This window comes from Sorex fumeus, unplaced genomic scaffold (genome assembly GCF_029834395.1).
Source record: "Sorex fumeus unplaced genomic scaffold, SorFum_2.1 ptg000002l, whole genome shotgun sequence".
Taxonomy (NCBI): domain Eukaryota; kingdom Metazoa; phylum Chordata; class Mammalia; order Eulipotyphla; family Soricidae; genus Sorex; species Sorex fumeus.
Window position 1 is genome coordinate 58,088,369 of NW_026606059.1, and position 24,329 is coordinate 58,112,697.

The following is a 24,329-nucleotide window of genomic DNA, read 5'->3' on the forward strand; positions in this document are numbered from 1 at the left end:
AGCTAGTAACAGCTTGAAGTTAGTGTGCAATTAAAAAAAAAATAAAGAATATCGAGTAAGTAGTGAGCATTTAATATGTGCCAAATGAATAAATGCATTGTCCCCCATATGTTGTAACAGATAATATCGAGAACCACCATCTTACTCACACAGTGCAATCAACAAATTTTCAACAACTAGAGACTGTGTTTGGCACACTGGTTATAAATTGAATACAACCTGCTGCTTATCGCATAATACATGTGAAGAAACTTGAGATGTGCAGTTGGAGAAGTTAATCTTTACGTAGGATAACAGAAGCAAACTGATTAAGACAGATGAGGACACAGGATAGTTGTGATGAGGGACTTTTCTGACAAGGTGGAGTCACAGTGGTGCCTCAAAGGACAGGAAGGACCGGATGTTAGCAAATGGGGCAAAAGGATATTCTGGAAGATGGAAGAACAACTTGGGCCGACGGGAGTTAGGAGCCTGGTCCACCCAGCTTCTGCTTTTGTAAATCAATTCTTACTGGGAGCCAGTCAGCCAGGTCCATGTCTGCCCTCCATTTCAACAGCAGCATTCTAGAGCTACTACAGAAAACTTGTAGCCAGCACCTATCTGCGCCTGGGTCTCTTCCAGGAATGGCAGGCTGATGGCAATCAGGACAAGACACAGGTCTGAGCAAACTGTTTGCCGAGGGTCAGGCGAGGAGGAGTTTAGGTGGAAGATAAAAAGCAGGATGGGAGACAAGAGGAGAAAGTGCGGCATGGGTAAGAAGGGAGATGATCCAGAACCCAGAAACCAGAATTGAATTTTGGTTTCTAGAGAAGCAAGAAGTGTTGCTACTACTTCCATGGAGGCAGAGAGCCTGGGGGTTTGGGCTGGTGGGCATCCAGACCTGGTGAGGAGGACTCTCAGTGCAGGACCTTAAGAGAATGTCCTGTTCGGGGCTGGGGAAGGTCCGTCTTGGAGCAGTGAGGCCGGGGCCTCCCACCACTAGCACCCACCCACACGCCACCCACATCACCAGCTCTGACGCCAGCTGCTGAGCATGGGTGCGCAGGAGGGAGAAGCGAGCTGCTACCAGAACAGCGAGGCCTCTCGGGAAGCAGGATGCATTAGTCAGACTGCAGCTTTATTCTCTCCTCTCCCATTCATTGCAAACGTCTTCAATGAGCTTACTCCCTCCACCTACAATTCAGCTCCTCCATTCTTGAATTAAGCTCCAGCCGCCGCACCAGGAAAACTGTGCTCAGCACAAATGGCTTTTTAAAGGGTTGTGCCCAAGTGCCACACCTGATTCCACTTTTGTCCTGACAGCCTTTGGCAGGGCTGGGGAACCTTTTCTAGGCTAAGGACCAGTTGGACATTTATAGCAGCATCTGCAGGCTAGACCATGCAGGCAGATGGGCTGCAGGCGGCCGATGAGAAGTCCCGTCATGTACCAGGGACACACCACATGCTTGTGTAGGCCCTACGCAGCTTGCAGAGGGATGGTCCCCTACTCTGGCCTATGGCGATGCCTAGAGACTGGGGTGCCCAATAAAAATGTTGACTGATTGAATACAGTGACAAAGGTGAGTGGGGCTGACTTTCTCATGTCGCGGAACTGTGAAATCCCTATGTCTGCTTTTGCATCTGTGAAACTGGCAATGGTATGACTTGATCCAACTAAGGAGAGAAAAAAAATATTTATTTATCTATCCATTTATTGGGTCACATCCTGGCTCTGCACTCAGGAACTACTCCTGGCAGTGCTCGGGGGGGGGGGGGGCGCATATGGGATGCCGGGATCGAACCTCAGTGGGCCGTGTGCAAGGCAAGCACCCTACCTGCTGTATTATCGCTCTAACTCCAAGACAACAAATTTAATACTGAGCACTAAGAGCAGTGCCTGAGTTGAAGGAAGAACTCAGTGGGTGGGTGTTGGCCAGTAGTTGTTTTATTATGATCTGGATGAACACACACAAGAGCATCCACATCCAGCGGGCCATGCGAGGGAAGAGGAAAGTGGAAACCATTTGAGAGAGGAGCCCCAGAAGCCTGGAGAGGTCAAGCATGCAGTGCCTTCAGAGTGGAGTGCTGGGTGGACCCTAATGGCTCCACCAGCCTGACATCAGGCTGTGATTGGCTACTGAGGTCTGCCCTGAGTGAGGAAAGTGGAGGAATGGCCGTCGGTGCTGTCTCCCCAGACTGGGCTACTTGGTTCTGTACTCACACATGTCAGGGCAAATTTGGAATTCTGCAGGTCAGGACTGCCAAGACCTTTTTTGAATCCCGAGGCTGTGGAGTTATTTGGGAAGTGATGCATCCTTTGGAAAGGCACATCCCCTGGCTTGAGCAAACTGCCTGAGTCATCAGAAGAAAATGCTGCCCTGGCGGTGGCTGGGTGCCTGATCTTCAGCAGACCATCCTCCAGCCCAGACCTCAGGGAGATGTTCCTGACTCCAGGAGAGGGGCAAGTGAGAGCGGATGGGATTGTCTTTTTTTCTTTTTGGGTCACACCCAGCGATGCTCAGGAGTTACACCTGGTTCTGCAGTCAGGAATTACTTCTGGTGGTGCTCAGGGGTCCATATGGGATGCTGAGACTTGAACCAGGTTGGCTGTGTGCAAGGCAAACACCCTACCCACTGTGCTAGCACTCCAGCCCCTCAGATGGGGTTGTCTTAACCAAGATCTCTGTGTGCAGCCACTCAGGTTGGCCCCACACACTGCTGTTACACTGGAGCGGCAGTGAGGGGAAGCTTCCGCTCCTCCTCACAGAGGGTCACTACTACCAAGGTCGCTGCAGGTGGCTGATATCATAGTGTTTTGGATGCTCAGGGAGACCGTGGTATACATGCTGTGTGTTCCCATAGTGATGAGAGCGGGTGGCCCTGTGGCGGGATGAGGGGAAGTTTTCCACAGCCTTCCAGAGTGAGAAACATCCGCATGTTCCCAAAAGACCACATGGAGGGGCTGGAGACGCTTCAGAGGCTGCAATGGGGAGGGACAAAGGCTGATGTGTCATGACCCAAATAGGACTCCAGCTCAAAGCCCTGAAGAGCCAGGGTCACAGTAGGAATGCTTCTCCCAGGGTCCAGGGGAGGGGGCTTCCAGCTGCCTGGCATGGGTCATTAGTGCTGGAAGGCTTCTCAGAGACACAAGTGGAGCCAGGCCAGTTGAGGCCAGATATTGATAAAGGAAGATCTTGTGGAGTTCGGGGGAGATGCAGGCACCCGGAGACAGGAATGCTGGGAGAGGGAACAGACCCGGGGCTGTGGAGGTGAGGAGACAGGGTTGGGAGGTGAAGCTGGTGGTAGAGTGGTGAAAGCAGGTCCAAAGGAGTATAGACTCAGCTCTGAGAGCTGGGGGCGGTCTTCCTGGGGGACGGCACTCGCTCTGCATGCAGCCGACCCTGGCATTGCTTATGCTCCCCGGATCACAGAACTAGAAGTAGCTCTGCACCTTGCCTGGTATGACCCCAAAACAAAACAAAATCAAAAATAAACGGACACTGTTTTGTTCAGGGTTCTAGTCTCAATTCCTTCTGAGAACTGGTTAAATGGTGGGACGGCTGGATGCGGAGGAGGAGAGAAGATTTAGGGGAGGGGAAAAGCTCCTCTTTGTTCCGTTGGGAGCAACGCGGGAAGGAAACCCACGAGGACTTTGTAAAGAGAGGGAAGCGGCAAAGCACGCTCACGACAAAGACAGCAGAGAAAGAACTAAGGCCGTGTGTGTACAAACACTCACAAAAGCACAGCGTAAGAGACGCATTATGTTTTGCAGCTCCGGATCTCAAAAAAGTGCCTCCAGGTGGAAAAGAAAAAGAAAGAAAGACCGGAAAAAGAAAAAAGACACCGAAGCCCCCTCTCCCCTGGATTGAAGCTGGAGGCACAAAGCGAAAGGGATGATTAGAGCCTTCCCAGGATGCAATGCACTTCCTCAGGCGCCCAGGGGGATGGACCCCTCTTAGCCCCGGGCTCGCGCTCCCTTCCCAGCCTCTGCGGCTCAAAGGGCCACTGCTAGATGCAGCACAGGCCAGGTCACCCTGCCCCGTGGGGAAGCGACCCGAATGTGCCTCCTCGCCTTGTTCTTGCCTGTCCTCGTCTGTCTTTGGAGCCTTGCTGCGAAGGAGGAAAAACGGGGCCAAAGAGGAGATGAAAGAGCCTGTAATCTCATAAAAGAGCCAGGCAGATGCTAGACAGGCAGAGAGGAGCCAACCTGCCATTTGCACTTCAAGGAAAAGTGGTTTGAAACCCACCAAGGCAAGAGGCCGCTCTGCCCTTCCTGCAGTGGCCGGGCTGGGGAGGGGCGCCGGGGCAGGAGCCCTCGTGGGCCACTCTCATGGGTCAGTGCAGTAGCTGAGCACAGGGCCTGAGGCTTGCGCTGGGAGAGAAGGAGCCTTAAAGGCCCCGCCGGCCCCTTCTTTGCCTCACCCAGCATTTCCCACCCCTTTCTGGCCTTCAGGTGATGGAGCAGTGTGGAAAAGTTCCCACGGCCACAATCAACCCCCTGTCAGCACAAAGGAGGAATCTGTCTCCCACGAGAACCAAACAGTGTTTGGTTTGGTGTCGGAGGGGACCCACCAGGAGTTCCTCCAGGCCCCCATCCCTGATCTTCCTTTGCTTTCCTGAGAAAGATCATCCAATCCGGCTAGAACCCCAGGGCGGAACAGGGTCCTATTAATCACGTCTTCCTGCGAGAGGAAATACGCTCTGGCCCTGTCCACCAAGAAAGGGAAAGCAGGAGGAGATGGGGCAATTCTCCAAATGCAGTCCCCAGATGGGCGGTGCAAGACTGCTCGCAAATTTCTGATGACAAGGAGCATGCAGGGAAATCTCTGAGACTGGGGAGGACGCTCTGTCTTCTGTGAGGGTTGGGGAGAGATGCTGAGGCAGTGGGTGAGATCTTTGGGCTCAGAGGCTGTGGGGGAACTTTAGAGGAAGCAGCCTCAAGCCTTACTCAGCCTGGCCGGCTGGCTAACTAGGTATCTTTTGGTCATCTTCACTCTGTGGGAGGTGGGGGTTGGGGGGGACTGCTTGCTACTTCCAGAGTGTTTTGACTAACAGGTGTCACTGTGACATCAGTAAAGTGCAGGGACTGGAAGGGAATGAGCCTTAGGGTTGGCTGCAGCCTTCCCGGGACCCTGAGATGTAAGCACTGTTCTAGAACCCAGTCCTTTTTTTTTTCTTTTTGGGTCACATCCGGCATTGCACAGCATTTACTCCTGGCTCATGCACTCAGGAATTACTACTGGAATGCTCAGGGGACCATATGGGATGCTGGGATTTGAACCCAGGTCACTGTGTGCAAGGCAAATGCCCTACCCACTCTGCTATCACTCCAGCACTGTAAACACTGTTTTAGAGAGATGGGGGAGAGGCAGCACCCATGTGCTCCGGAGATGTACTGTTGTCACTGCAAGAACCAGGATGAGACAGACACAGCCTGCAAATCAGGGTTAGAGATTGCAGAGAAGCAAATGATATCTGGTCCCTGGAGACGAATCCAATACGGCCATTGGAATGATGGCAAGGATAAGAGATGGACCTAAGCCCCGCCCCCCCCCAAACACACACGCACACACACACATACACACACACACACAAAATAAAATAAAATCAGTTTCTCTGAGAATAACCGAATTACAGACATGGCACATCAGAAAAATCCAAGAGGAAGATGAAAAGGCTTGGAGTGCAAAGCAGCCAGGAGCAAACCACTTTGGCAGGAGTGGGCTGGGACATCTGAGTAAGCACTGAAGCCTGATTAGTGAGTAGAGGTCCACTGTTTTAAGAAAGGAAATGGGCTGTGCCTTTTAATTAGCTGGGGTTTTGATAATCGGAGAGTCTTGGAAGCGGTAAAAGTGATGGTTCTAAGAGGGCATGTCTCGGAGAGTGCGGACCAGCGAGCATTTTGCTCTGGCAGGAGCTGATAATGAGGTTGAAACTAGGCCAGGGCTGAGCTGGGCCTGTAGGCATGACTGAGAGACCAGCAGAGGGGCACTTGTGCCAGTCAGTTTGGGGGAAGATGCCATCTGCTCGGGCTGCTGCTGCCCGCTCTTCCCCATTCTTTCTTTGCTGCACTTGGGTGGTTCCAGGGACCCTGGCTTGGGGGCTCTCTAGTGCCATTAGTTCTAGAGCCTCTGTCTTTTGGCTCAGTATCCACTGCCGCCTTGGACCCAGAAGGACACCAGGCTCAGACTACTCCCCTGCACGCCCCATCCCACATTGTCTGTTGGTTTGCCCGCTTCCCTTCATAGCCTCCTCTGAGCTCCCCCAGGGGCCAAGGAGTGGGCGCTTGGAGTGTGACCACGAGTAATATGTTCTTCATGCCTTCAAAGACCAGAGGCAGTGGACAGAGTGTGTGGGGTTGTAGGGTGGAGATCAGGAAAGGTTTGTTCCAGGAACCAGCAGAGAGAGCTCTTTAGGGTCACAGTGAAAAAGAATGGGTTCATCCAATGATTTTGGCAGGTTGCTGCACTTTATGCACACATCTTTTCTTCATATCAACAACCGAGTTGTTAAAAGCTTCCTTCGATCATAAGAGAGTCAGTGGAGGGGCGATTGGTTTGGGAAAGAACCATGATGACTTGAAGCGCATGCCCTGTGATCAGTGAAGAGTCCCAAGTCCAGGGTGGGGCTTTCACTTTCATTCAATTTCCACAGTAGAGCGGCTTAAACATCTCAATGAGTGCCCTGACCCCCAAGTTTAGCCTTGCTCAGGACAGAGCTCTTTAGCTTTGCTCTCAGCCTATTTCTGTCATGAGAGAGAGAATACAGAACAATTGGATTGCTGGAGACTTCCTCAGCTAACTTATTCCCAGGAGCTCAGAGGGTGTCACACACTGGCCAAAAGGTCTAGCAAGCTCAGCTAAGGGAATAGAACCAGAACAAGCACTTCCCCCTCGCACAATATGCTTAGCTCTGAGCACTCGGGCTCATGACACCATGATTATTTGGGGGCCCAGAATATGCCAAAGACATAGTGGTTGAGCTTTGGTGATGGGTTTGAATATGGGTTCTCAGGGTATAAAGACCTGGACGTGAATGCTTGCAGCAAGCAGAGCTATTTCTAACATTCAAAGAGTGGGATTATCTGACCTACTGAGGCCTGATAAACCAAATACGGTCTGTCCCTACAACAGAATCTTACTTGGCAAAAAGAGGACAAATGGCTGGTATGTGGATAGACCTTAAAAGACATTGTGCTGAGTGGAACAAACCAGCTACAAAAGACCCCGTACTGTGGGATTCCTTTTGTATGATGCATCCAGAATAGAACAGGCACAGAGATTGGACTGGCAGAGGGGTGGGGCGGGTTGGGAACAGGAAATTTGGAAAGTGACCGTGAATGGTTAGAGGGTTTCTTTCTAAGGCAACAGAAGTGTTCTAAAAAACCACAGAGATGGTTACACAATTCTTAATACATTGAAAGCCATGGAGGGGCTCACTTCACTGGGTGAATGTTATGCTATGTGAATTCCATCTCTAAGAGGCTCTTCTATCAAAATACCAAGGTTCCCTGCTCTTCCACTCCTCTACGTGGTTCATGAGGGCATGGACCCTGATTTTGTTACCACTGTCTTCCCAGGATGCAGCTTGTAGTAGTAGATGCTGTCCGATTGGTAATGAGTGCATCGGTGCTAATGGCAAGTCCTTAACACATACCTGGAGCCTCAGTTTCTACATCTGCAAATGGTGAAGGTCACACCTTCTGGGGGGGCTGATTAGGACCTAGGCCTGGGAGGCCTCAGTTGCGTAGAGCACACAGTAGGTCCAATGAGTGACTTGTCCCTAGACTCATGGCTTAGTGCCATCGACTAAGAACTGAGCTCTCCTCCCCCTCCCTTCCCCACTGAATGGCTTGGCAATCTACACATGTGTGTTCCCGTGGTCACACTATCACACCGTGGCCTGCAGAATGCCACAAATCAGGCCTTGATAAATAACTCTGACCTGACATGCTCACGAGCTTCTCAGGCTGAGAGCCCAGACAGCAGGGGGTGGACACATGTGGTGCCCTGGGTTTGCTGCTTCTGTCTGGAGTTGGCTGATGATCCTCCCAGTCTGTCCCACTGGGTAGGGTTGACATCAATTCTGAGTGCAGGCTGCAAACATAATGCTCTCAAGGCAGCATTCGAGGGTCAAGGCTTTTACCCTGCTATACCAACATTCTGATGAAACCATGTGGGCTGAAATGGGAGAGGGTCAACTAATATTTAATTTATTTGGAGGGGATTAGGAGGGCAGAGGGAAACTCAGCAGTATTCAGGAGGTACTCTCAGCATTGATGAAATATTAACTTTTTTTGTATTTATAATTTATTCTTACTTATTTTAAATAAATATATTATTTATAATATTAATTCATTTAATACATTAACAAAATATTAGAACCTTGATATTTATCTGATTCCCTCCAAATCCACCTCTATCCACTGTACATTCTCGTCTGTACAGCCCCTTTGTTCCCTGGGGCTCTGGGGATGAAGGGGTATGAGGGAAGCTGGCAAAAACCCTGCCGAGCAATAGGACAAAGGACTGGAAGGAGGTGCCCTCTTAGTTTTCAGACGTCTTTGGCTGTGATTCAGCTTGCAAAAAGCATTTTATGTGGCCAACCTGTGTGTGAATGTGTAGACTGGTGTTTAAGCAAACTGGAGGGCCAGAGAGATGGTACAGTGGGGAGGGCTCCTGCCTTACACGTGGCCACCCCTACATACAGACCCTTCAGCTTAGCCAGAAGTAATCCCTGAGCAAAGAGTCAGAAATAAATCCTGAGCACCACTGGCTGTGGTCCCTAGTAGAATCAAACCAACCCACCTGGCCCGGCAGGGAACTGCACCAGGGCTGCTGGATCTCTTGCATGTGCGAGGCTGAGTTGGACGGCAGACATGGTGTGGCTGCACGAGCACTGCCAAGGCCGGTGGTCTTCAGCGTCGCCCAGCCTGAGAACTGACCCTTTCAGCTTGCACTGGTGGGGGGAGGGGGCTGAATATTACTGGAAGTGGCCCCTGGGGGCCTGGCCACTGCTTGGGAGGTCAGAGCCCCTCAATACAAACAAACAAACTGAGCCAAAAGGCACCCGCCTCCCTCTGTAGGACGTATTCTAATACTTTCCCAAGCTTCCTATTTTCATTAAAGAAAACCTTCCTGCCCTGACCTACTTCCAGGGACACGTGGGCAGTCGAGCGGGCAGAGGCTGGGCTCAAAGTGGGTCCCGCACTTTGTTGCTTAGTGCTTTGTTCTTCTGTCCTGAAATTTGCCACAATGTGTTTTGTAAGAAAAGCCCAATGGACGATGTGGCAACCCGCTCCTTGGGCACCCTTCCACTCTCAGCCCTGGTGCCTGGGTTCACAGGGGCCTAGCATTGAGTGGCACAGGAAAAACCCGTGCCACCCTGAGAGAGAGTAGAAGGAGGGAGAGAGCTGTGTCCTGCCTACCAAACCCATTGCCCAGATGTCAGAGGAACGGTGGCTGGGGTCCCAGAAACACTGCCACAGTCACTGAAAGGCAAGTTTCAGTCGTAGCTCAAACACGGGACTGACTGTGACTTAGGACAAAGACTAGGACCTTTCCTTAGTGTGGGGTTGGAGCTAAGGCTAGGGCAACAGCCCTACGATGACATCAGGAAGACAAGTGGCTGTGATGAGGACTCAGAGCCTTTCAGGCTTTGGTCTGGCTCCAAGTTTCCTCACTTGGATTCACTTTTTGGAGAAGGGCGTTCTTGAGCTGGGTTTTGAGGTGCACGTAGGAGTTTACCAGATGAGCAAGAAGGGGAGGGGGTGCTCTGGGCAGACAGGTTGCAGGACATGGGAGTAGGCAGTTTTGTGAGGGTGCACTTCTGGGGTGGAAGGTGAGCTGCTGAAAAAGTGGTTGTGGCAGTGTGAGGGAGGAGGTTGAAGGTGAGAGGGGTCCTGAGCCTTGGGGTGGGGCAATCCTGGAAAGTGATGAAAACTAGACTCCCTCAGGAGTCTGTGAAGGCAGAGGGTGTGAGAGCAGGCTAAAAGCATGAGCAGACCTGTTCTCTCAAAGATGACTTAGAGACAATATGGAAGGAAGGCGCTTCCCTCGGCACCCTCAGGAGTGACACCTGAGTGCAGAGCCTGGAGGTAGCCCTGAGCACTACCCAGGCATGGCACAAAAACCAGAAAACAGCAAAACAAAATGAAAACCGCCAAAGATCACCCTGGTTATGGAGTGAGAGAAGGATGGGGGAGTAAAACCGAAGGTTCTGGAAAAGGGCAGACATGAGACATGCAGTCCCAGTGAGAAAGATAGGGGGGATGGGAAGCAGAGGTGACCCAGCAACCAGGAGCAGGGGCGGATGTGGGAGGCAGCACAGCCTGGGAAGGTGGCTGGGGGGTGGGGGGGGTGTGTGCCCGGGCCCTGAGGGAGACTAGTAAGGAGGACGCACTGTGGCGCCCGTAGCGTTGGAGTCACGTCCATGAGGAACTGTTATTAATAGAATCCTAAATAAAAACAAAATCATTTTTAAAAATGAGGAGGCCTGCTTGGTCTATTTTCAGAACCCTCCAGGGATGCAAAGTCTAAAAATTAACCTACAGAGCAAAGACTATTCACAAGGCTGTCCCTTAAAACACACACACACACCCAACAACCAACACAACAAAATAGCTCTAACTCCTTCTAGCTATGCAGCCTGAAGGACGTAACCTTTAAGCCTCCATGGCAGGTGGGTCCCGTCCCCTGCTGGCTCTGCACGGATGATGCTGGAACCAGGTGGAAGAAAGTTTAAATTACAGAACAAGTTAGAACTCAAGTGACAGCCAAGCAAAGGGAGGTGATCACAGATCTCCAAGGAAAATGTGATTAATACCCTGGGCCCCGGCGGGCAGTTCAGCTCAGAACTACACACAGGAGACCCTTGCACAGCCTTGAGAGCACCAGAGCTGCTTTCTGTTTGGAGGGTGCTGCCTTCTGCTTTCTCCGCAGCCACCCACTAGAAAATGGGGTGTGAGTGCTCCTGAAAAGCAAATGTTGAGGCCAGAAGTCTGATTCCTGAAACTGGTGGGCGCGGGAACCCTTAGATGGGCTGAAGTCAGACGGAAGAGGCAGGGGAGGCCAGCGGGGATTACCAGGCTGACCCGGTCTCCTTCATCTGTGTGAGGAACTGGGTGAGAGAACCCAGGCTCTTGATGCGGTGCTGATCTCATCTGATGCCCACGACTCTGATGACGTATGTGTCATAAAATTGCTTCATAGTAGCACAGAAATTCTGGTTGGGGTCCTGACTTCACGCTCTTGGGGGTACCTGCCCCCTGATCTCTCCTCATTGCTTTGTTTAACCAACACTCTGGAGAGGCTTTCCATTTTTTAATTTTAAAAATTATTTGGAAGAAGGTTTGTGGTCATACCTGGTGGTGATGTGGGGTGGAGGTTACTTTGGGCCCTGGGGGGACTCTTGGTGATGCCTGGGGGCTCCTTTGTGGTGGTAGGGATGGAGTGTAGGTTAGGTGCCTAACTATCTCTCCAGTCCAGAGCTTCCCATCCTGAGGAAACTTAGGCTCAGAGCTCATCAGCCAATGAGACCTGGAAGGTCTTCCTGCCTTTTGTCCCTTAAATTGTGACTATGGGTGCCAGAAAGCTAGTACAGGGGTTATGGCACTTGCTTTGCATGTGGCCGACCCTGGTTCAATCCCTGGCACTGCAAATATTGCTGTGTTGGTGGTATAGTGGGGAGCACAGCTGCCTTTCTGGTACATGAATGGTTCTTTGAGCAGTACCAGAAATCCCTGGCACCACCAGATGTAGCTAGAAAGAAGAAAGAGTGAGTGAAGGAGAGAGATATCGTACAGATTTACTACCCATATAGTAGATATATGGGTAGGCACTTGACCTGCACACACTTGACACTGGTTCACTCCCCAGCACCAGAAATGGTCCCTGGAGCCCCGCCAGAAGTGATCCCAAGACATCAATTGCCTTGGTGGCTCCCAGCACCACTGAACTCGAGTACCACGTCTTCAGGCCTACACATCCAGACCGAGCATCACCAGGAGTAGCACTCAGGCACCCTAAGCACTGTTTGGGAGGAAAACTAGCTCTAAAAGTCCAACTTCATTGTTGGGTTAAGCAAATATAGCACCTGGGCCATGAGCATCATTTGTTTTCACAAAGGACAAGAGCTTGAGCCATTAATTCATTCAAACTCTTTGAGCTAAGCACCAGAGGGTCGGAGCAATGGTTCAGTGGGTAGGGTGCTTGCTTTGCATGCAGCTGACCTGGGTTTGATTCCTGGCACCCCATATGGTCCTCTGAGCCCGCCAGGAATGATCCCTGAGTGTAGAGCCAGCAGTTAGTCCTGAGCACAGCTGGGTGTGCACCCCACCCCGGCCCACACCACTATTCAATGAGCTCTCGCACTAGGCATTGAACACAGGCAGTCAGTTAAATAATGCTATGTAAGAAGGCTGAAAAGTTAGCTAATGTTTATTGAGAGCTTATATCTCTGGGATCTGTTACCATTATAATTATGTCGGCGTAGAACTAATGAGAAACTGGAAACAACCAGGAGTCCATCAACAGGGGAGTGGTTTATGCTCCATTCAGACAGTGAAATCCGTCCAAGAGAAGGATGTCTCTTATGTGGATGGGGAATAATAACTGTGATACATGGTTGAGTGAATCAAGCAAGCCACTGAATAATGCAGCTAGTACAATTCCTTTTGTGAAAAATAAACTCCACGTGTGGGTGTGTTTGCACATGGGAAAAGAAGATGCATCAAACTGTTAAAAGCAGTGCCTTCTGGAGTGTGGAAATAGCAAAGCAGAAGGGAGCCTTTTACTTCAGACAGAGTTTCGTGAAAATCAAACATTGCTTGTGAAATTAAATGTAATTAGCTACAATTTTTTGAGAGATAAGGGTATAGGGCCATACCTGGTTGTACTCAGGGCTTACTCCTCTCTCTGTGCTCGGGGAGCACTCCTGGTGGGCTTGGGGATCACATCGTGTGCTGGGGATCAAACTGGGGTCTGTTGCATGCAAGGTAAACATTACCTGCTGTACTATCCCTCTGGGCACTCTCCCACCCCCAATTTTTTGAGTCCTCTTCCAACTAGCTATCTTATGTAATGGCATAAGGTAAGGTAAAGGTAAAGGCCCTCCCGTTGTTCATCGATTTGCTCGAGCGGGCCCAGTAACGTCTCCATTGGAGATTTTGTTGTTACTGTGTTTGGCATATCGAATACATCACGGGTGGCTTGCCAAGCTCTGCCGTGCGGGCGAGATACTCTCGGTAGCTTGCCAGGCTCTCCGAGAGGGGTGGAGGAATCGAACTCGGGTCGGCCATGTTGGCTGCGTGCAAGGCAAACGCCCTATCACTGTGCTATCGCTCCAGTCCATGGCATAAGGTAATTAAAGTTTTTAGGTTTCTAAGAAAAGTTGCAGAATTCCAGAGTAATACAAAGAAGAGAGGAGCATGATCAGCCTCCTATGTTTTATTATTATTCACTTAATCACTTAACTTCCCGTTAGTCACTGATTTGCTCGAGCAGGCGCCAGTAACGTCTCCATTTGTCCCTGTCGCGTGCTAGTGTAGCCCAATGGCATCTGTTCACTCTGGGAACATGAAGGGCCTCAAACCGATCGTTCATGATCTTGACGAAGAAGTCTGACCATCTGGTAGGTGGGCGGCCACGCGGTCTTTTGACATCCCGTGGAATCCAGTCAGTAATAGCTCTAGTCCAGCGGTCGTCTTTAAATCTCATTACGTGACCAGCCCATCTGATTTTCGACACCTTGGCAAATGAGACAGCGTCCCTGATTCTTGATCGTCGACAGATGTCAGAACTCCGGATTCTTTCTCTCATTTGAGTGAAACGTGATATTCCAAGCTTGGAATTATTATTATTATTATTATTATTATTAATGATTTTGGGTCACACCCACCGATGCACAGGGGTTACTCCTGGCTCATGCACTCAGGAATTATCCCTGGAGCTGCTCGGGGGGACCATATGGGATGCTGGGAATCAAACCTGGGTCGACCGCATGTAAGGCAAATCCCCTACCCGCTGTGCTATCGCTCCAGCCCTTCCTATGTTTGTTCTAGTTTACATCATGTCACTGTACTAATTCAAACAATAAGAAACAATTGTGTTAACCAATGATGACTTCCATTCCAGTTTCCAGGTGATTTTTCTCTCCTGGGCAGAAACCAAGCTGACCTGCTCTTCCATCTCATAGCAACCTTCAGATCAGACTTGTCTTCTCAAACTCTCATTCTTGCTTTGCCTTTCTGGTTCTTTTCCTTCCAGAAGGGCAGCCAAGCAGAAACCAGTCCTGTTTCTTCCTTTCCGGTTCTAAGATTCTTTCTTTTATTGATTGCTTTCTAGCTTCCTTTAGGCATTGTTTTCAGTAGATCTGTTGGGAACAGATTCTTATTTTTCTTTCATTGAGAATCTCTCTGCTTCATTCCAGAAGAGTATCTGTTTGCTGGGGAGAAGGCTCTGTACTGACAATTTTTAAAAGTTATTGTGCCACTACTTTCTGGGCATCTTTCTCTTCCGATGAGAAAACTGTTGTCATTCATACTGTTTCCCTCACCTAGAAGTGTTGTTTCTCCTGTAGCAATTTCAAATATCTTTTTGTTTCCTGTTTATAGAGTTTTAGTGTCTTGGTGTGGATTTCTTTAGATTAATGCTATTTGGAAACCATTCAGTTTCTTTAACCTGTAGATTTACATCTTCTTACTGAACTTGGGTGTTTTCCCAATCATTATTTATTAGAGTTGTTTTGCAGTTCCATTGTTATTTCCCCCTCTTTCCAAATCTGATGACGTGGATATAAAGTATTTCACTATGTTCGTACAGGTCTCTGAGGCTTTGTCCATTTCTCTCCCTGCCATCCCCCTCCCCCCGCCCCCAGCTATTTTCTCTTTATTATTCAAATGGAAGAAGCTTTATTGTTCAACATTAAGTTCACGGAATCCTCTATTTCCTCCCCTGGGTTGTCGAGTGGGTTTTTAGTTTCAGTTATTGTATTTTTCATTTCCAAAATTTCCGTGTGATTCTATCTTCTGCTTCTTTTGTTCGGCCTTTTTTTTTCCTCCCCATTTGCTTCACGAGTGTTTCTATTGCTTAATAAGGCACTTTTATGCTGGTTGCTTAAACTCTTTGTCAGAGAGTCATCAATCTGTAGACTTATATCTCCTTACCCAATTTGGGTGTCTTCTCAATCACTGCTTACTAGAGTTGTTTTGCAGCCCCATCATTATTTCCCCCTCTTTGTGTTGATTAGTATTGCCTTTTTGTCATTCACTTTGCCATATTATGGGTATGAGTGATTTTTAAAAAAATATTCAAATCTGGATTTTTGGCTCTTTTTGTTGGTATTATTTAGTTTGTGTTTTGGGCCAGAACTAGCTGTGCTCAGGGTATACTTATGCCTCTGTGCTCAGGGATGATTCCTGGCTGGCTCAGAGAACCATCTGGGGACGTTAGGGATCCAACCTGGGTCAGCTGTGAGCAAGGCAAGCACCTTACCCACTGTACTATCTTTCTGCTCCCCAGCTGGTCTATATTTAAACTGCCTTTTAGTTTATTTTTCCTAATAGGGGGCGGGGCTGCCACACTAGTGGTTGCTACTGGGTGAGGTGTCCCATTTGCCCCATAGCTGTCACTGGTACTGCAGTGGGGAGCACATTACTGGACAGGATATTCGTTCCTGATCCCCCAAATGCTTCCAGTGATGCTTTCTGAGCTGGAGGCGTTGCCCCCATGTAGTGTCACTGACTCTGAGGGAACAAGTGACAAGTCCCCATGGGCAGGCAGTCTCTTTTCCTACCTGGATTTCCCTGACAAAGCACCCTGGTCAATTCAATGGGGGGAGGTTGGGTACATTTCCACAACCTGATGGGCAGAAATCTAGGCACTCCTTTTGAACTTTGCTGGTAGGGATTGGGTCACAGTCTTGTCACATGGTTATTGGTTAAACATTTTCTTTCGTCTCAGGTTGGTCCTTTTCTAGGAAAGAGAGAGAGAGAGACAGAGAGAGAGGGACAGAGACAGAGAGAGAGACAGAGAGAGACAGACAGAGACAAAGAGATAGAGAGATACAGAGAGAGACAGAAAGACAGAGAGACAGAGAGATAGAGAGAGAGGGAGAGAGCAAGAGAGAGAGAGTATTTTGGTTGGGTTTTTTTGGGGGGAGTGGAAGCATGTTCATTGGCCTATGTACAGTAATTGCTACTTCAGATCCAAGTTTGGGAGATACATTATATGAGGAAAACAAACAAAACCTCACCAAAACCCAGGGAGCTCTCACCATTTTATTATGTTAAATAATCCCTAGGTGAGAGGTCTTCTTTGCATCTTTGCACCTTTTATGTTTTATACACGATGTCTGTCGCTTTTTGTTGGGTTTAGTGGGAAGCAAAGGAAGAATCGTGTCTACTCTATAGCTTAAGAAGCCCATGAGCATTAGCAGTATCCATTCTCCTCTCCTAGATAGACTGAAACACCAGTTTGGCTTGTTTACCCTCTATCCTTTTATATTTTGATTTACCCAATGGCTGGAGCGATAGCACAGCGGGTAGGGCGTCTGCCTTGCACGCAGCCAACATGGCCGACCCAAGTTCGATTCCTCCGCCCCTCTCGGAGAGCCCGGATAGGCCAGACACAGTAACAACAAAGTCTCCAATGGAGATGTTACTGGGCCCACTCGAGCCAATCGATGATCAACGGGAGGGCCTTTACTTTACTTTACTTTTAATGTACAACACAATGTCATCTTTCTAGCCTTCATGACGACAATGAGGAAGGAAAGGTACCATCAGGAAATACCAGAGCAACATTCCATTCTACTTTTCAAAGTATTTTAGAGATCTCTACCATTAATCCAGAGCCCACATTCATTTGCATGACAATGGGTTCTTTCCACTGCTCTGGCCTCTATCATCTTTTTCATCCACAGTCCCATTTACTTGCACTTGTCTGTTCAAGGCTGCCCTTCTAACTCCATCCCTACACACTGAATCTATTTCTTAATGACCATTTCTCTCTCCTAGGACCTCTTGGTTGAAACAAAAGCCCATCTTAAAACTTGGCACTTATAACAGACATGGTTAATTCCTGAAGGTGAATGGCATACATCCTTAGTTGAATTTTAAACTCATCGAAGAGCTGGGTTTTCCTTAATACCTTCTGGTCTTGTAGCGTAATGAGCAGCTAATAAATATTTTTGTTTTGGGGAAACTGTCTAAAGGCCCTTGCCTTTCAGAGTGAGTCTGCTGGCACAACTCTAAGAATTAAATAGAAATCCACTGGTCAAGAAGATTAGATTAGTTATATGGACAAAATTATCTTAAAGAAATAAGGAAGGAGCAGGAGAGTGTGTAGAGTTTGGAGTATCAGTGAGAATAATCACAGTTGTTAACACATCTAAATAAAGAGTAAGTTTATAAGAGTGCTAGGAGAAGCAATCATTCAGCTGGGTGGAGTGTCCTGGCGTGAGGAAAGCCCAGGGGCTTGGAGGCAGGGTCAGCTGCATGGACGGATTTCCAGTCAAACATGTGCATTTAGGAACCCCCATACTACCACCAATGCTTTCTGCACTCACCCAAACAGCCTCGGGAATTCAGATTCTCATTTTTGCGGGGGTTCTGGGGAACTGACCAAAGATGAAATTCTCTGGCTTTTCGGTGCTCTTATTTTTCATTTCAGATCATTGATTTTTTTCTCTTTTAATGAATTTGGTTGGTGAAAATCCATTAATAGTAACATAGTTATAATAACATTAACACACACACACAAATGTCTCAGTGTTTACTGCATTCTAGATGGGGCTGGGCGTTTCACAGATCTTCCTGTTTATCTTTACTGTCATCTTGTGGGTCAAATACCATAATCAGCTCATCTTGCGATGGAGTATTTGAGTATCAATAGAATGATTTTGCTTGCTTGAGCTCAGAAAAGTCAGAGTTAGAATTTCAACCAAATTATCCTAACTCTGTTGTCCCTCCCTCCCTCTCTTCCTCCTTTCCTTCCATGTATGCTTAGGGCATATTCCTGGTTCTGCACTCAGGAATCACTCCTGGCAGGGGACAGAGAACCATATGTGGTGGTGGGGATCAAACCCAGGTTGGGCACTTGCAAAGCAAATGCCCTTCCTGCTATACTATTTCTCCAGCCCACCAAAGTCCTTTCGAAGTTCCTTATACCTATGAACTCATCAAATCCTCCAAATTGCCTCTTGAGGTAGGGAATATTTCCCCTTCCAATGTCAGCTAAGGAAACAGGTCCAGAGAAGTTGTGCAACATGCCCAGGGTCACATAAGTTGTGTGAGTGCAGCAGGACTTGATCTTGGGCAATTTGGCTAAGAACCATTATATTATGTTGTTGTCTTTCAGTGCTCTGTAATAGTAAATACTGCTTGTATTAGACATAGACATAGGCCTGGCATCCATAAAAGCGCAGTATCTTACTCATTTTTGCATCCTCACTAGCTTCCATGGTGCCTTGCACACGTTAAGCCAGAAATACCTGTTGGCTCAGCTGAATTCCCTGGAAAAGCAACCACAGCTACATCTCCTGGCTACATTCGGCTTCCACAAAGTCCTTTTAATTTATAACTAATCTAAGTAAGTTTATGCGAAGCTGCAGGCAACTCATTCTACTTCATTCACTTCATAAAACATTCTCTTTCTGCCCCATATAGCTGGGCCTGGAGGCTTCTGAAAAAATAAAAAGGGCAGAAAACAAATTCTATCCAAGGGTCATAGAGCAATGAAAAATTTCCACTGAAATATAAATTTTGTTACATGTCTGGGAATCTGAATTTTCAGAGAACTCAGTCCTGATAGTAGTGGGAGGTTAGCAGATACCTTTTGAGTTTATTGAAACTCAAAAGAGATTTTGAGCGGTATAGAGTTACCCTGTCCCATTAAGGGATTCTAAGTGTTGGGTGGTGTTGACCCCATGGGTAATTTTTAGCAATGCTTGAAGCCATGTTTTGGTCACCATAACAGTGGACATGAAGGGATGCTATTCTTATCTAGTGGGCAGAGAGGACAGGGATACTGTGAAACATGCTACGGTGCATGGCGAATCCACCACAACAAAGAATTAGTTCGAAACATCAACAGTGCGAGATTGAGAAATCCTGATCAGCCAAGCAGTCCCTAAATCTGCACGTACAAGTGGTTTAGAGAGGAGGCATTGCTCAACAGCTAAATTAGGTTTTATGAGATTTTATTCCCAGAGAGCAGGCATGGATCTTGTTGCCAGGGGAGGGGAATGAAAGTAAAATTTCTGCTGAAGCAGAACCAGCCTTGTTTGGTAGCATATTTTGAAGCTGTAGTTTGGGCATCACCTATGACAAATCCACCAGGGATGCTTCTTCAAGTGCAATTCTCCATACCTATCCTCCCCCTGCAAATCCACTCATTCAGGCTCCTTGGAGAGTACAGGGGAAGTAAATTTTCAGGAAAACACCTACCCCCACCTCTATTGAGAAGCACAATGATATTTTTCTCCCTTTTCCCCCCAGAAAGTAGGGAGATATATGGGGAAGGCAGAAGGCAGAAGGCAGACCACGTTGGTGGTGGATGTACAAGTGCAATATCCACGTTGATGCAAGTTGCCTCCGACTTCAATTTCAGTCAGCTGTACCACACCATTGTGAGATATGCTCTTAACAAATAAATCTGTACTTTTTCCTAATTACCCATTTTCACGGACTGGAGCGATAGCACAACGGGTAGGGCATGCGACCTACCCGGGTTCGATTCCTCCATCCCTCTTGGAGAGCCCAGCAAGCTACTGAGAGTATCCCGCCCACATGGCAGAGCCTGGCAAGCTCCCCGTTGTGTATTCGATATGCCAAGAACAATAATAACAAGTCTCACAATGGAGACGTTACTGGTGCCGCTTGAGCAAATCGATGAACAATGGGAGAACAGTGCTACAGTGCAGTGCTAACCATTTTCATAAATTCCAGTATTATTTTAAGCAACAATTACCCATGGAACCATAGGTCTGATTCGCTGGTTCTATTGTTTCTTTATCCTTCTGAGGATAAATAACCATGGGAATAAGGAAGCCCGGTCTATGTTGCACACATATGTAGGGAAAGCTGTGTGTAATGGCAAAGTGTCTGCAATCTTACAGGCGTGATCTGCTAGGAATGGTATCTACAGGCTCTGGAAGGCAGACATAAGTGGCTCTTCAACTGGAATATCGCAGAGCCGCCTTCTCAGGGACCCATGAAAATCCTTGCTGCTTCCTGGAGGAGGAAGTCTAGAGTAGTAAAGGCTCACATGCCTGACCATGACACTGTGGACTCATTGATAGCTGCTGCCTTGATGTTTATGATCCTTGAATGTTACCATAGCAAATCCAGTATTAAGACCAACTCAAGGAACAATGAAGTGTGTGTGTGTGTGTGTGTGTGTGTGTGTGTGTGTGTGTGTGGCGGAGGCCCTTCCTAGGAGCCCAAAGGCCATTCCTGGCAATATTCTATGTAGCACTATAGGCCTGACCATTAGTGCTTGACCCAGTGGTGGGGCTAGGGGTCACCAGGGTCAACCTGGTGGTGCCTGAGGGCCAACAAGGCTGCACCTGGCAGTAGTTGGAGGACCATGTGGTGCCAGGGATCGAACTTAAGGACCTTATGCATGTAAGGCATGCCTTCCACTCTTTGTGCTTTCTCCGTGGCTAGCCTTCAGTAAATTTTTTTTTGGTACGTGGGTGCACAACTGACGATGCTCTGGGCTTGCTCCTAGCTCTGAGATGAGGGGAACATATGAAGTATCAGGGACTGAACCCAGGCCAGCTGCAAGCAAGGCAACGCCTTACCTGCTGTACCTGCACCTCACCCCCCATGCATTTTTTAATTAGAAACTTGAACCCAGAGGCTTCCTGTCTTGGTGGGGGTGGGCAGAGGGAGAAGCATCATGTAGTAAAGGCTGCAAAATTTTTTCTATGTCTTTGCTCAATCTTACTACAAATGCCTGCTGTTGGGTTTGTCATTTGCATCTTTTTCACCCCAAACCTACACTCAGTGCTTGTTTTCCCTGGGCCTTACATACAGCCCACCATGCTACAAATGAAGTGAAGAAAGTAGCAACAGCTCAAAATTCTGAGTGCGCCTGTATTAGCTCACACTACTTTATTTTTGGCTTTCCCTCCAATTTGCATTAAGTTGCCTGCATAATTTCCACCTCAGGTGAAATCTCCCTGTATTAGTTGCTTGGTACTTGAAATACGTTGATTTTTCCATGTAAGTCAGGAGATTAGGAAGTGAGGTGGGAGGTGTGATTGTGGAAGCGGGTTAAGGGGAGGTTAAGACATAATAACATTCTCAGATCCAAACAAGACAAAAGCAACCCCAAGCCCACTGACAGCATTTCTCTGAGGTAATGAGCTGGCACTTAAAGGACGTGCTTCTGGATGAGGCCATAACTGGGTACGGTTGACCACAGTCTAAGAGGGTCCTTGATTTAAGAAGCTTCTCTCTTTTTTGGAAATTATAAACCAGCCCTGTTTGGCTCTAACTGGAAAGAGAAGTCTGGGGTGAGCATCAACCATTAACAGGCATTTATTGAACACCTACTATGAGCCACCATATTTCCATGAAGCAGAGACAGAATTCTTGCTTTCATGGTGTAGGAGTGGGGATGAAAAGCAGTTACAAGACAAGCAATGGGGAGGAAATGCTCTGAGTCGTGGAGAAGGGTGAGCGTGTGAGAGAGTCTATGTGTGGGCTTTAGGGGGGCTCTAGCTTGTGGGAGGGAGAAAATAGAATATAAAGTACACCACCATACTCTGGAACCTTGGGTTTCCTTGTGAATAGAAATAACGGGCTGGACTCACAGTGCCTGGTTTGGGCCTTTGGACCCAGCAGGGATTCCTTATGGGCTCTCAGAGCACGAGGGTGTCTGACCTCAGGACTTTCAGTGTAAGAAGAGGCAGACAGTGAGTCTTAGACAAGTCTGAGCAAAACCATGGTTGCAACTGGAAGAATGAGGCAGGGAATAGGTTCTGCAGAGCTGGTGCAGGAGCCCACGGAAGAGAGGAGAAAAGCAGAAGGGGCACTGTGACTGCTTGGATACAGGCACGTCCTGGTGTGGCCACTTCACAGCAAAGTGTGTGTGTGTATATGTGTGTACCTGTGTGTGCACCTGTGTGTGTGCCTGTGTGCACCTGTGTGTGCCTGTGCCTGTGTGTGTGTGTGTGTGTGTGTGTGTGTGTGTGTAGTGACATCGGCAAGTGTCTCTGCTTCTCTATGCCCCAGTTTCCTTGTCTGTGAAATGATTATGCAACTGTATTTGTCTCGCAGGATTCTTATTAAGCTCTAAGCAATGAACACAGGTAAATACTTAGAACAATGCATGGCACACAGGCTAAATCTATGCTTTTTTTAATTCTTTTTTTTTTTTTTTTGGAGCGGGGTGTAGTATGGGACAGATTGGGACTAAAGCCAAAAAACAGAAGCAAAAATCCTCACCAAAAATGTCTACCATAAGAATCTTGTGATGTGTTGCGGTAGGGAGGGGGGCAGGGGAAATTCCAGAAACAGGTAGACTGGACTTGATTCTTTCAACTTTTGACACTCGGAATCTAAGTGGACAAACTTCCGTCCTCCTCATTTATCTCCCACAGTGTTAATATGCATCTACTATTCCATTTTTAGATTCTTTTTTTTTTTTAATTTTCAAAGTGAATAGTTAAAAACACTGCCAGTAGCATGATGAACAGCAAGCTGTTGCCACTGATGGCTAATGCCACCTCTACCACTGACTTCCCCTGAGGCTCTTTATGCCTTTCTCATCCTTAATTCCCCCCCCCCTCCCCCCCCCCCCCCCCCGTGCTTTACCAGAATAGCAAGAGCTGAGGAATAAAACAGAGGCTGCTTCACAAATGACATGGCAGTGTCTTCACCTCTCAAGTTTGTTTCCTCCATGACGTATGCAAAGCACCTAGTACAGTTTTGCCACTTACAGGAAAATAACACTGTAGTGCTGTCCTCCCGTGGAGCAGGCACCAGTAATGTCTCCATTGTGAAACTTGTTGTTACTGTTTTTGGCATCACGGGGGAGCTTGCCAGGCTCTGCCAGTGGGTGGGATACTCTCGGTAAATTGCCGAACTCTCCGAGAGGGATGGAGGAATTGAACCTGGGTCAGCCGTGTGCAAGGTAAATGCCCTACCCACTGTGCTATCAGCTGTTCCAGCCTGATACAGAGATTAGCAAGGCCCCTGCGCAAGGATGCCATGCAAATTCGTGAAGCATTCCATATAGAAAGATGCTGAATAAAAATTCTCATGGTGTGGACAATGAGGAAATGCCATTTTATGACTTCTCTTTTAGGTCCTAAAATGTTTCATTCACTTGAAGACATCTCACAGTCTTGATTTCTCCTCAGGCATTTGTATTTCTGGGCTGAAAAAGATTGCCTGACCCTCCAATAAACCAAAATGTGGTCTTCCAGTAACAGGGCTCCACATTTGGCCCAAACCAAGCTATCCTCAATGGGCAGGGTCTTTGTCCCTGCATCTATACTGGTCATTCTCTTGGCACACATTTCCTGTTGTTTGGTGACAAAGACAAGCTGGGTTTAGAAAAGATTCTTCCCCACTGGGCAGTCTCAAGGAAAAACAAACTCTCAGTTCTTTGCCAGAAAAACAGGAAAAATCACTCCACGTAGGAGGCAATGTCCTTAGGATGTGGACCTTGTTGATGAAAACCTCTGTTTTCCTATTGCTTCAACAGTCTACTTTACTAAATGGAAGGGAAATTGCTCCATTACATTTTCCAAACACCACATTAAAGAACAAAACACACAGACAAAACAAAAAAAAACCTCCCAGCCTGAAGGAGATAAATCCAAAACCAAACAGTGGGACACAACGGTTCCCAGAAACAATTAGATTTGATTTCCAGGCCAAGAAATGTAATCATCAGTGAGGTCTTAGAATCTCACTTGAGAGAGAGAGTTTTTTGTCAAGCTCTTGAAGGAAAGAACAAAGTGAGGGTACCAGTGAACCCGAAACAATTGTGTTTAGGATTATCCTCAACACAAGATCACAGAATTCTGGCAACAATCAGTTGAAGGAGATGCCACTAGGTTTCCCATTTAACAGGTAGCAAACTGAGGCACAAGAGGTGAGTGATTTGTTGAAGGTTCTATAACTAGTAAATTGAGAACTGGAAATTTTACCTAAGACCACTAGTCTGCGATGCCTTTCACCATCTAGAAGAGACCTCAATATTTTGAAGGAGGAGGTGTTCTGGTGCTGGAGATCAAGAGGAGCCCTCTTAGACTCCCAGGGGCATCAATTCTTCAAGTATGGCTCCACATCCTGGATATTCAGAAATTCTAGAACCCTAATACATTCACCTTCT

General features: G+C 47.9%; 1 protein-coding gene and 1 pseudogene across 1 annotated transcript in view; one reads left to right on the plus strand and one right to left on the minus strand.

Annotated features, from left to right (window-relative positions):
- The window catches only part of ZHX2 (zinc fingers and homeoboxes 2), a 175,750-nt gene that overhangs the window by 42,133 nt on the left and 109,288 nt on the right, over nt 1-24,329 (minus strand). The window lies entirely within an intron of this gene.
- On the plus strand, nt 23,159-23,227 carry LOC130023133 (uncharacterized; annotated as a pseudogene).